General features: G+C 36.3%; 1 pseudogene; it reads left to right on the top strand.

The window, feature by feature from the left end:
• The first annotated feature begins 10,664 nt into the window (after positions 1–10,664).
• On the top strand, positions 10,665–11,513 carry LOC149158119 (elongation factor 2 pseudogene; annotated as a pseudogene).
• Positions 11,514–12,413: the final 900 nt, after the last annotated feature.

The raw sequence follows: 12,413 nt of genomic DNA, 5'->3' as shown, positions 1-12,413 counted from the left end.
ACAATTCTCATATTGACATCAATGACAACTTTGAGCAGCAGGATATTATAACAATGTGTTGCAATGAAACATCATGTGTTTTTTGTCTTCATTTTTCATTCTTTTATGTAGCCTAACGTTAATACAATATCTACCATTATTTAAAAGATAATAAGACTAACACACTCCTTCTTGGTATGATTTTATTTGTGTGTAGTAGCAATTAGCTCCTCCCAAGCCTCTCATCCACTTTAGGGGTGGGAGCCACAATTTAGGGTTTCCCTATTTTTTTGTTGTGAAAATTAATTGGGCAGTGTGTTTTAATGTTTTTTGGAAGCATATGACATTGAAGAGTGTCTTCTATGTTAGGGGATAGTCATTATCTATGATGCAATGAAGCAACAAGGTTCTACCTAATGCTCATCCCTAGTACATACGAATAAGGGTTTGTCTTGTGCATAGATGAGCATATAAATCAACATGTCATATTAATGCTAGTTTTACCATAATATTAGCATTTTATGCCCATATCAGGCATGATATTGCCTACAAAGCAAACCCATATGAGATATCCATAAAAAGATCCTTGTTTCTTATCCTTTATAGTACTTTATAAATTATATTTGTTATTGTATGGTACTTAACCTAGAGTATATCTAAAATTTTATAAAGAAGGATTCATCACTTTTGGAAAGGGAAACTACATTTTTTTAACAAAGTGACTTTTTTTTTAAAGTATAGTTAAATATTATTTAAACTCGGTGAAAGAGTTGGAGATTTGTCTTAACCTAGGAATTTTATCCTCTTAAAGGGAACATTATTTTTTCGTTAATGTTAAATATTAAAAGAGAGAGCATATTTTTTTATGGTGGTCTTCGCAATCTCTACATTTCACCTAGATATTTTGCAACATATGCCCATTATATTGGAAATCACACAATATCATTAGATGTTTTTCATAGTAGATGATTTTGATGACAAAGAAACAAGGTTGTTTCCATGCATGTCATTATTATTATTTAAATGAACAAGTTTTACAATTTCGTAATGAAGTTGTTTCTATAAAAAAAAACCAATGTCAATTAGTTAGATGGTATTTTTCAACTACATAATGCTAATACAAGGCTTAAGGCATACATTATTTTAATGAAGGGAGCTAACATTCAAATTCAAGATGACATCATTTTATTGTAGGTTCCTGTTATTGAACTTCATGCGGAAGATATATGATTTCAAAGTGATAGTATTTTACTCATTGACAACTATGAAGACTTGAACCATGATTATGATTTCCTATATTAGTAATTCATTAAGAATGACAAGTCCATGCTGAATTTGTAGTAACCTAATCAAGATCTTGTCCAAGAAATAAGTGAATTAAGACATATTAAAGGTCCTTTGGAGGAGTGCATCAATAAATTACAAACTTTGCTTTGTTTACTTTGAGAATTTATTATGAACTAGTGGAAAGTTGGCCATTTTGTATAAAAGAGATGAAAGAGTTTGATATTGATGTTTGCAAAGTGTTTTAGGAATAATTAGTGGAAAAGGAATATCTATTTGACTCTTTGGAAGAATATAACGAGTGTTTCTAAAAAACAATGTTCAGTTTAACTCATGGTTCAAATCTACACTCAAGGAATTACAACAAATAGAAATTCTACGAATTTCCTATGAAACCTTCATATCTAATTCTAGTGAAACAATATCCAATATATTCAAAAGTAGAAAATTTGCATTTTTTGAGCTAATTTTAAACAAAAAATAAATAGGAACTATTCCAAATAAATTACAATTGCAACAAACACACTAGGTAATTGCTCTAATGGAAACAAACTAATAAAACATACTCTCCTCCTCACATAGGCTAGTCAGGTTAATGAATGCTCCTCTCCTTATATATACTAAGAAGAGAGGGGGAGTTACAAAAGGTAATTATAAAACCTAAGTGATGCATTAAAATTGACCATTTCAACTTTAATAAGTGTTTCACATTGTGAAAGATGGTAACCATCATAAATGCACCATTCCCATGAAGTAGTGTCCCCAATGTCAAGTGTAATAACCATCATCATTAAATAACTCCACTAATTTAACATTTAAACAACCCCTAGACCAATTTTCTAATCAAGGAAGAAAATAAATCTAACAAAATATAAATGATAAAAAGGGTTCATTAACAATGGCATGAAGATCACCCTCACAAGTGCACCTTATTTCTCCAAGTCTCCCATCTTAGAATAACTTCATAGCAACCACATAAAAACTCTAACATCCTCTCTTTGTGAGGAAGATTTTCTACATTAAATTAAGACTCTTCATTAACATCTTGAACTAAAAGAATATTCAATGTGTACTTCCCCTGCTTAAGGAATTCTTCATCAACAACTACATGATCAAAAATCAATCAATGGCACCTTCGTGGGATTTGGAACCATATAGAAGACATAAAACTCATATATCATGGCATATTATCATACTTGTTATTCAATTTCTTCCTTAAACCATAAGGCTCTATCATACAAATATAATTCATTATTGTAACACGAGTAGGAAATGCCTTGGGAGGAGTACTCTCTTGAAATGTAGCTTTTAGGTTTTCCCACTTGTTCATGCACCTCCTTAGCTATCTTGGTAAGTTATGTCAACTTCCTAAGTGCATTTTATGCTACTAAATATTTTATTCCTTCACTAGAATATTGTTAATATGACTATGATTTCTTGTCTTTCTGCATACGAACATTTAGGAAAAAAGAATTTTTTCCCACTTCAACCTCTATTGGAGACCCAAAAGACTTAGAGAAGCACCCATTCTCATCAATTTAATACCTTGAATTACCATTTCCTTTTTCTACGCTAGAATATAGTTTGGTAAGACTTGGGGGTCTCACTACAACCAACACATATATTGTTGATGCTTAATATTTCAAACTTGGCTTGTTTTAATCATGGACATGAATATAAGTAATATAAACATATATAAGAAAGTGTGGTCCATGAGGCTTCTAATTGGTGTAGTATTCATCTCGAATCTTGTCTTGTGTTTCAATATGTTGTGAGAACATCTATTCAAAATGTTGACAAATGCATTGCATGCCTTGACCCAAAGACTCATGAGAAACATAGTGTCATGGATTGTTTCTTTGGATGTCTAGATGATACATCAATTATACCTAGTTATGATTCCATTTTAGTATGGATTATAAGGCATCGTCAATGCCCTATCGATCCCCACTTCCATGTGAAAGGAATCAAACTCAGAGGTGTGCTCTCCTCCATTATCATGCCTTCACACCTTTATCTCCCAACTTATTTGATTCTCAATGAAGGCCTTGAGCTATGTGAACACACTGAATACATTATTATTTTCTTCATAAACTAAATCCAAGTCTTTCTCAAAGAATCATCAATAAAATATACATAGTATAAACTATTTGTGAAAGAAGTTGAAGACATCTATCCATACACATATGAGTGAATAATATCAATAATCCCTCCTCATTTATGTTGAGTGCTTGGAAAAATAATATTTTTGATTACATAATGCTTCCACACTCTTATCTTCTCAATCATAAAATATAAAAGTTCATGCACCATGTCCTTTAAAAAATTAATGTTCCATAATATAGGTGACCAAATTGTTTGTTCCATAACTCATACAAATTTTCACTCTTATGTACTAAAAAAACTACACTTTACTAGATTTTCTTGCAACTTTCAAAGGTCACCTTCACACACTCTTATGACAAAAAATTGAGCAAGGTTAGGGGTGAATTCTATAACAACCACTTTGTGTTTATCATCAAAATTGGCTACACACTATAATAGACCAATCATGCAAAAAATTGCAAGAATATACTTCGTTAAACCAAGAGCATATAGTGCATGATTCAACTCAAGAACATCCTATTGAAAGATGAAGTATCAACAAACCCTCAAATCTCATTGGGCGTGTGAGATAATGGGACTAGGCCCAATGCTTAATGCCCTTGGTTTTGTGATTTACTATTTATTTACAAAGATTATTTACAACAAATAAAATATAGGCATTACAATACAAATTTCAAAAAAATAAGCATGTACAGTATGAATACTATGTAACAGAAAATAAAATAAATATATGAACAATAATAAATTGAAATGAAAGCTAATTTTATACGAAAATTTAAAGAAATACTTTGTTAGCCACAAGGTTACGCAAGCATATATAAAAATGTGATATAACACTCATAAACAATAAGGTAAATTTCAGCATAAGTTGTTCATGTATATAAATGAAATTCCAAAAAGGCAATGCACAAAAAATGGCTAAAAATTACTGATTTTATTGATCAAAAGTGAGTATAGCTTGGTTTTCCGCTAGTTCCTATGAGAAACATTGGCTATAACTTAATTCAAAAGTGTTGATGATGTAAAGGACTCATAGCAAGACACTTATATAACAAAAACGAAGCAGGACAACAATGAAAATTCTTCTAGGGCCATTATGATAAGATAAATTTTGTTAATTTTTCATAGGGCTATATTGTTCATTTCTTTGATAATTTCATTTCTTCATTAATACCTTAAGTTCACCCCATAGAATCATAACATTATACATATTTCCATCATTATTCATCAGCATATGCAACTATGTATAAAGAACAATAACATCATCATCAATGTAGCGAACAAAAAGGAACAAGAGAAGAAAAGCATGTACACATAGAGACACCAGGATTGGTCGAAGACCAGGGAAAAAGCCACTATGGACAAACCCTTGCAAATATTCTTCTAATATATTGTCATCAAATGATTCAGCAAAAAAGAGTACAATAATCCATATCTTCACAACAATTAGAATATCCATGAAATGCATCTAATCATCAAAACTCTGATTCAGATAACTGTAATGTACTATCACTGCCTGTAGCCTGCTGCCGAACACTTCTGTCACTGAGTGAATTCTTCAGAACACTGAAATATCATCTTGAAGTCTCGGCCGTAGGGAGGAGGAGTTGTGTGAGCGACTATGACCGACAGGATCGCTCTCTGTGAACTGCATGATAAAGATTATGGCAGTTCCGTCGCTCCCATACCATTCTGTTCGAGCGACCGGGGACCAAACTGACCCAGAATCCAGGTCGCTTTCATGAAGACTCTATGCTAGTGACCAAGGACCCAAATTCTCTCTCATGACCACTGTGTGCCAATGTCTAGAGACCCAAATGCTTAGTTTTTTTCCAATGACTTTGAATCGGAAAACCCTAGTTGAATGCGAGGTTCATCCTGAAGTTTCAGACCATAAAGACCCTTAAGCAAGCTTCCTCCGCCGGACTTGTGCGAGCCAAGAAAAAATAGAAGAGGAAAAGAGAGCTTTATGTGTGTCCAAATGAGCTTTAGGTTTCTTCTATTTATAGACTTCCATAAGGGTCCACTTGACCTATCCATTGGTACATGAGCATAGGGCCGACCTGATCCAAAATATATGTATAAATAAAATAATTCATAACTTAACTTTTGCTTTCCAAATGAGGTGATATTTAGGTCAATTTTGGTCCGCTCCGAAAGAGGAATCTGATTCCATAATCATCTCCATAAAATGAGTAGTCCACAGTGGAATTTGACCGCATTTTCATATTTTTAATAGTCCCTCTCAACTAGGGAGAATTCGACCTGCCAATATCGAACCATCGATCAACATGACATACGTCCCATCTCATGTATCTCATCATCTCAAATAATCAATGTACATCTATTTCCAATTCCTTCTTCTCGGTTGTTCCTGCTCATATGCTGAATATTCTTGAATCTAGAAGAAGAAGAATTTTCCACTGGAGGGGAGCTTAAGCTACGACCCTCTATTCATCGGGCTACTACCCGAAATATAAATCGATGAGCTACTGCTCGGAATGTCTGTCAACAAGCTACTACTCGGAAATATTTCATCAGTCTACTACCTAGAAATGTCATTGGGCTACTACCTGGAAATATGTCATTAGGCTATTAACTAGAAATGTCATCAGGCTACTACCCGGAAATATCGGCGGGGATTTAGATCTATGATCCGCATCATCATTAAATAAAATATCATCAGGGAGAACATCTCAACTTGGAACCACGTCAGGGAGCTTCTACTCAACCCAAAATCTCATGGGTGAGATACTACTACAACCCCATATCGAGCAATAGGTGATATAGGGGAGCTACTACTCAACCCATCCTATTGCCTACTGATCTTCCCATCAATGACCTTGAATAGTCAAGTGGTAGAACACCTGCATCATAATCGCCTTGGGTTGTACACCACCAAGTACACTCTCAACTCGTTGGCCAGACGAGGAGCGATACTCCCAACAAGCCCAATTTGTGTGTATGATGCCAACTGGGGTATACTCTGTAAAGAGAAAGATAGGGTGAGCTACTACTCCAACCCTATGGGTAACATATAGAGGTGATACCCTATTTTCCAGAGTTCCCTCAACCCTAGGATCCCTTTATCTCAATTCCTCACCCTAGGAGCTCAAACAGGGGGGAAGAGTATGGCTCAGTGTCCTCGATCAACGTTGCTCTCATCATACTCATATCATCGTACTTGTATCACGTATTCATCATCTATCAATAGCAGTTGTCACCTGTTTATACAGGAAATCAAATCATGTTAAAGCATAAATAATCATATAAATCACAAAAGGATACCATAATCATCCTCCCTCTCAAGGAGGTGCCAACCACAAGCCTAAGCTTGTCTCGCACAACTGCACTGTCTCAATATATGAGAGTATCGCGGTCCCAACTATATATTGAATTCTTTGCCAATCGGATCCCACTCTTTATTATCGCAATGTATCCATGTCATATCCAGATCATGCTCATACAACTCTCTAAGGAGCTTCTTCAACCTGCTCATAGCTAGTCATGCTAGCAACATCATACTCAACCTCGGTTGTGTCACGGACCTCTCATCATGTCATATCTCATACTAAGGCAGCACTCATATGTGCTCATCAATAATCAACATCAACATCTCTATACAATCATATATCATAAGAAGAATATATCATACCACGAATGGAGCATATCATGCAAACGTCTCGAAGGATTCTTGGGGGCAATGTGTATGAAGTGGCTTAATCATGAACTTATTCAGGTTCTATGCACATAATATATATATACAAATGGATGTTAAAAATGGAACATAAATTCTTTAATTAACTATCAGATGCCATGTCAATTTCAACAACATCTTTAACTTCAAATTGTAGTGTCCAAGGATTTGCATGACCACTTCTCAACACTTCTTTAATAGTTTCACAATATAGATTATCTTTTCCAAATTCCATAAATCGATTCATCATGCCATGGTACATGAATACGAGCTTCATAATCCATCTCCCTCTTATATCATTATAGGCTCTTTACATGACAATAGTATATTGTGAGTATATAAAAGCTAAAATAAAAATCATAGTCATAACTTGGAACACTTCTAAGGTAAAGGCTTGGATCAACACATCATCCTGGCTTCATTAGGTATATGTTAATGCAGACATATCTGGATCGGGGGAGCATGCTTTATGAAATTATCACTGCAACCATAACACTTTACCAAACCATCAATCTTTCATAAATCCTTATTGTGCAATCAAATCAACTAAATCAGTTCATCAAAGATCATCAGAGTTTAGTAGCGAGATCAATACTACTATCAAAAGCCATCAATATCTATTAAAATTGGCAACTAGGGAAAAACTCCATGTGGGTCATCTTATTCATAATATTTTTATTAGATTCCTCTCGTTGAGAGGTGTAGGATTGATCTAAAGATCATCTGATTCCGATAAGTATTTATGGAGATATGAATTTATTTTGATTATGGAATAATTATCAAGCCGACCAACAACTCATGTAGGCTCAAAAGCCCAACAGTCGAATCTATTCAATCATCAACAGTTGTGTATAAATACAGGAGGTATTTTCCTCATTTGGATGCACTCATCTCATCACATCTCTCTCTCTCTCCTGCGCAGAAAAGAGGCTCTTCTCCTACCGTGCAGAAAGAGACTCTTCTCTCACATGTGTGGAAGGAAGGACGCAGATTTAGGGCTGCCACTGTAGATCGAAAGATTGACCAGCATTGACCATCTTTCTCTCTCTCTAAACTGCGTTGTAGGTGGATCTGAATCTCCTCTAAAGGCCGCATTTTTTGGTGGTGGAATCAAGCCGATCCGACGGTTGGTTTGCAAGATATTGTCTGCCCTAGTTTGGCTAATCTAGGGTTTGTTGCTACTGATGTAAATCAGATTTGTTTAGTATTTCTCTCTGCTGAATTATTGAAAATAAAAGAAGATTTGATCAAAGGGTTTCCCCATATTGGGGTTTGTCCCTGGCTAGCTGCCACATCTTGTGTCTCTTGTCTTGGCTTGTTTTCTGTCAATCGTTTAATGTTCTATCTGCACTTTACTTTATGTACATGTGATTGCTAATTTGTGGATAATAATAAGAAAGATAAGTAAACTTCTATAAGCATAGAACATACCATAACTTAACATGGTATCAGATCTGAGGTGAAGACAAAGCCCGAGCAAGAGCAAGAGCAATCACCAAAGAGAAGATTAGCAAGGCTATTCTAAAAGAATTATGGGGTCCTCAACACTCTTCCCTACGGAAGACAAGCTCCGTGAGAAAGCTGACTATCACGGATGGAAGATGTCTCTCGATCTAACCTTAGAAGATCTAGAGTGTTGGACCATGTGAGAGGCTCAATACATTATCGGAGGCGTGCATGGATCTATTTTGAAGGGTCTTTCACGAGGCATTCAACTCATATTGGTGGCTAATGATATCTCCCACATTCAGCTCACAACACTTTTGGGTCAGCGTTTGATGATTTGGGCAGAGGACGATACATGACACTTCAATAAATAAAAAAATTGTCATCCTTTCATTACATGACACATATACACTTTGTTGTGTATTGGTGGCGTTATATGGTGTGACATTTTTTTTTCAACCAATAAATTATTCTATCGCTGCATTTACGAAGGGGTTATCAACATTATTATATTTTTTACGGCATTAAAAATATTATAATGCACATATCTGCAGATTGACGTATATGTGGCATGGTGGCGTATAGGAACACGCTTCTCAAAGATGCAGTTGATAAAATAAAATAATCGATATCATTTGGGCACCGGATATGAACCCCCCGACGTCTCCATCGCCCAAGGGACAGAGCTTACATTAAATGTCACAACAGATGGGAAAGAGGGCTCGAAAAGAAAACCTTTCTGTGCGCATCCATCACGTTGAATTCCGACCAAGTAAAAACCAGACCCAGCAGTCAACGCTTGCAACGTGAATCATTACATATTCGAGCATCTATATTATATATGCGTGTGAATTATTCTTGGCCACTCCGCTATTGTATATCTCTTTCCGGTATTATTATCGCAGAGAAGAAAAATTAGTTCATGTCCATTCTCAACTGGCTAGGCGTTCTTCCAAGTGAGAAAAGAGACTCACTGAAGGATCTACCTATTTCCTGCTTACTCCCGATTCTTCTTGGGCCGGGTCTTATTTTGATTTTTTTCTTTTCTTTTTTCATTCATAAGAATAATGTCGAGTCGAAGTATTTAGCTTACCGTTTAGCCGTTGGTTGGTACTCCACATCTCCATGAATGAGTCGTGCGACCCATACATACTATAGAGATAGAGAGACAGCGGGGCAATAATACATCGTTCTAGCAGGGCGCTACTTCTTATGTTTTTCGGGATCGAGGTCTCATTACGAGCCGAAAGACTGAAGAGAATACCCCAGCCGATCGCAACGATGCCTCGAAAGGTACATGTTCCATTTAAAGCCAAAGCCTTAATTAATGAATGGATGGTACTATGACAGCTTGAATGACTGGACAGTATAGAGTTTGCTAAAGGATCGCGCCGCAAATCTCAGGCTACTGCTGGATAGGTGTCGACAGATGAAGTTGTCGATATTCAAAAGTGCCTATTATACACTCCATTCGGCGCCCTGTTGGGTAATATCGTATGCCAGGAAGGGTTGTTTGTTGATCTTGCCAAGATTTTAGTGATTGTAAACCTGTCTGCACCCAAGAATGTATGTCCACTCCGGTCCACATTGGGACACACAAGGTACTACCACAGATTCATCAGGGGGTATGCAGAACTGACAAGGTGTGCATAGGAGTAGAAGGAGAAACCATGGCGGTCATTTTACCACAACTCAAAGTGTAGCTTTTCAGTCGTTGAACGTTTGAGGACGTAGAGAGTGAAATTCAAAGTCAAGTTTTCATCAATTTGAGTTGGCATTTGATGATTTGGAGTACAGGTCCTTTCTGTAGTTTAAGGGCAGAGGTGGACACATGGAACAAATATATACATTGTTGTGTGTTATGTATAGAATAACATACATTGGCGTATTATGGTGCTTGGTGAATTATTGTATGCGCAGACAATATAAACGACAATATCGGATATTATGTATCACTGTCAAATGTGTATCCTGTGATTGGAAAATGCATCGTTACTGCTCCAACAAAATGAAACCAATAGGTGGAAGATGATATTATTGTCATCGATGCATCCCTTGCAAACGCCTATCGACCCATTCTATTGCACAAGAAAGTTGTTAGGTCTTATTTCAACGTTCATATTAAAGTATTGACATGTGATGGTAGCGTCATATGCTGGAAGGAAGGTCGTTAACGCAGGAGGAAAACACAGGGCATATAATTAGATTGACTATTACAGGTTTAATTAATTATTGTTCGAAACCAGCGAAATCCTTGATATCTCGGCGCTCTGTATGCTTCCTTGTGTGCGGGTTCTCTTTAGACACAAATGAATTCACTATATGGCCATCAATTTTTGCATCTTATGAAGGAGAATCCTCAACAACGTTGCCTTCTCGATTGTTTCAGTGTGGTTGCTTGATCCTAGTAGTGGTGGTGGATATGTGTAAAGGAGTTCAATACTTGAATGAAATGAAAGATTATGTGGTTGTTGCATTCCAATTCTAAGGAAGGTGCTTTGGCAGAAGAAAACATGCGTGGTATTTGCTTTGAGGTTTGTGATGTGGTTTTGCACACTTATGTGATCCATAGAGGAGGTGGCCAGATTATACCAATGGTCAGAAGGGTTATGTATGCATCTCAACTTACTACCAAACCATGGCTTCTTGCAAGGCAACATATCTGTTGAGATTCAGGCTCAGAGAATGCCCTTGGTGGTATTTATGGTGTGTTGAACCAGAAGATAAACCATGTTTTTGAAGAAGTGCAGAGGCTAGGAACTCCACTATACAACATCAAGGCACATCTACCTATTGTTGAATCATTTGGATTCTCAAGTACTCTTCGTGTTTCAACTTTCGGCTAAGCTTTCTCTCAATGTGTGTTTGGCCACCATGATATGATGGATTTGATCCATTGGAATCTGGTTCCCAAGTTGGGCAGATTGTGAGTGATATCCGTAAGGGGAAGGATCTTAAGGAGAGTATGACACCCTTGTCAAAGTATAAAGACAAGATGTAGAGCTTTGCTATGTTTGCATGTAGGATGTTGTCAAGATTAAGGAACTTCATTGAGTATTAAAACACAGTTTTGTGTACTAGGACTAGTTAAATTTATGTTATTCAGCAATTTGTATTGGTATCCAAAGTGTATGCATTATGCAATGCCAACAGCATGATATATGAACTCATGATACCATGTTGTATCTGGTGTCTAGTACCCTATGGGATATCAAGGGGTAGCAATGGGTCCAGCCACACTACCTGTTGGACATGGATTTGTTGGGATATCAAGGGGCAGTAATGGGTCTAGCCACACTACCTGTTGGACATGGTTCTGTTGGACCAACAAAGGTTATTTGGTTTTAACATGGTAGGTAGGTTGTCAATTTTGTTGATGATCAGACTCCTAACGATCTTGAATGGGCTGGGATTGTATATAAACATGTAAAGTACATTTTTGTGGGAAATCTTAGGAATCCTCACTCATGTACAATTCTAATTGCTCAAATTAAGGATGTTGTTAAAAACACTCTTGAAGATAGATCTATTGTCTTGGGGACTCGAGATTTTGAAGTTGCTACAAGCCATTTCTCATGCATACCATGTTTTCCTTACAAAGTGTTCTCTCAACAGTATTCTTCCTTTAGGAGTGTTCTCACAACAATATTTTGCACTACTCTTACAATGTTTATATGTCATATAGAGATGCGTTCACTTTGGAGCAACATTCATTCAATATGGAGGAGCTCTCATAAGCCATCTGGAGTAACATTCATTCAATGATGTAGAACAAGACATTGCAAATTATAAAGCATTAATGAAATGATGACAAGACTCTTTTACAAGCTACAAGACATTGCAAGGACTCTTTTATAGGCTACAATATATCTATAACCCCTTGTCATTGATGTCAAAGGAG

The sequence above is a fragment of the Pinus tabuliformis genome, chromosome 5_2 (genome assembly GCF_031772625.1).
Source record: "Pinus tabuliformis cultivar Carrire ecotype Pingquan chromosome 5_2, CPIR1, whole genome shotgun sequence".
Lineage (NCBI taxonomy): Eukaryota > Viridiplantae > Streptophyta > Pinopsida > Pinales > Pinaceae > Pinus > Pinus tabuliformis.
This window is presented reverse-complemented; position numbering and strand designations above follow the sequence as displayed.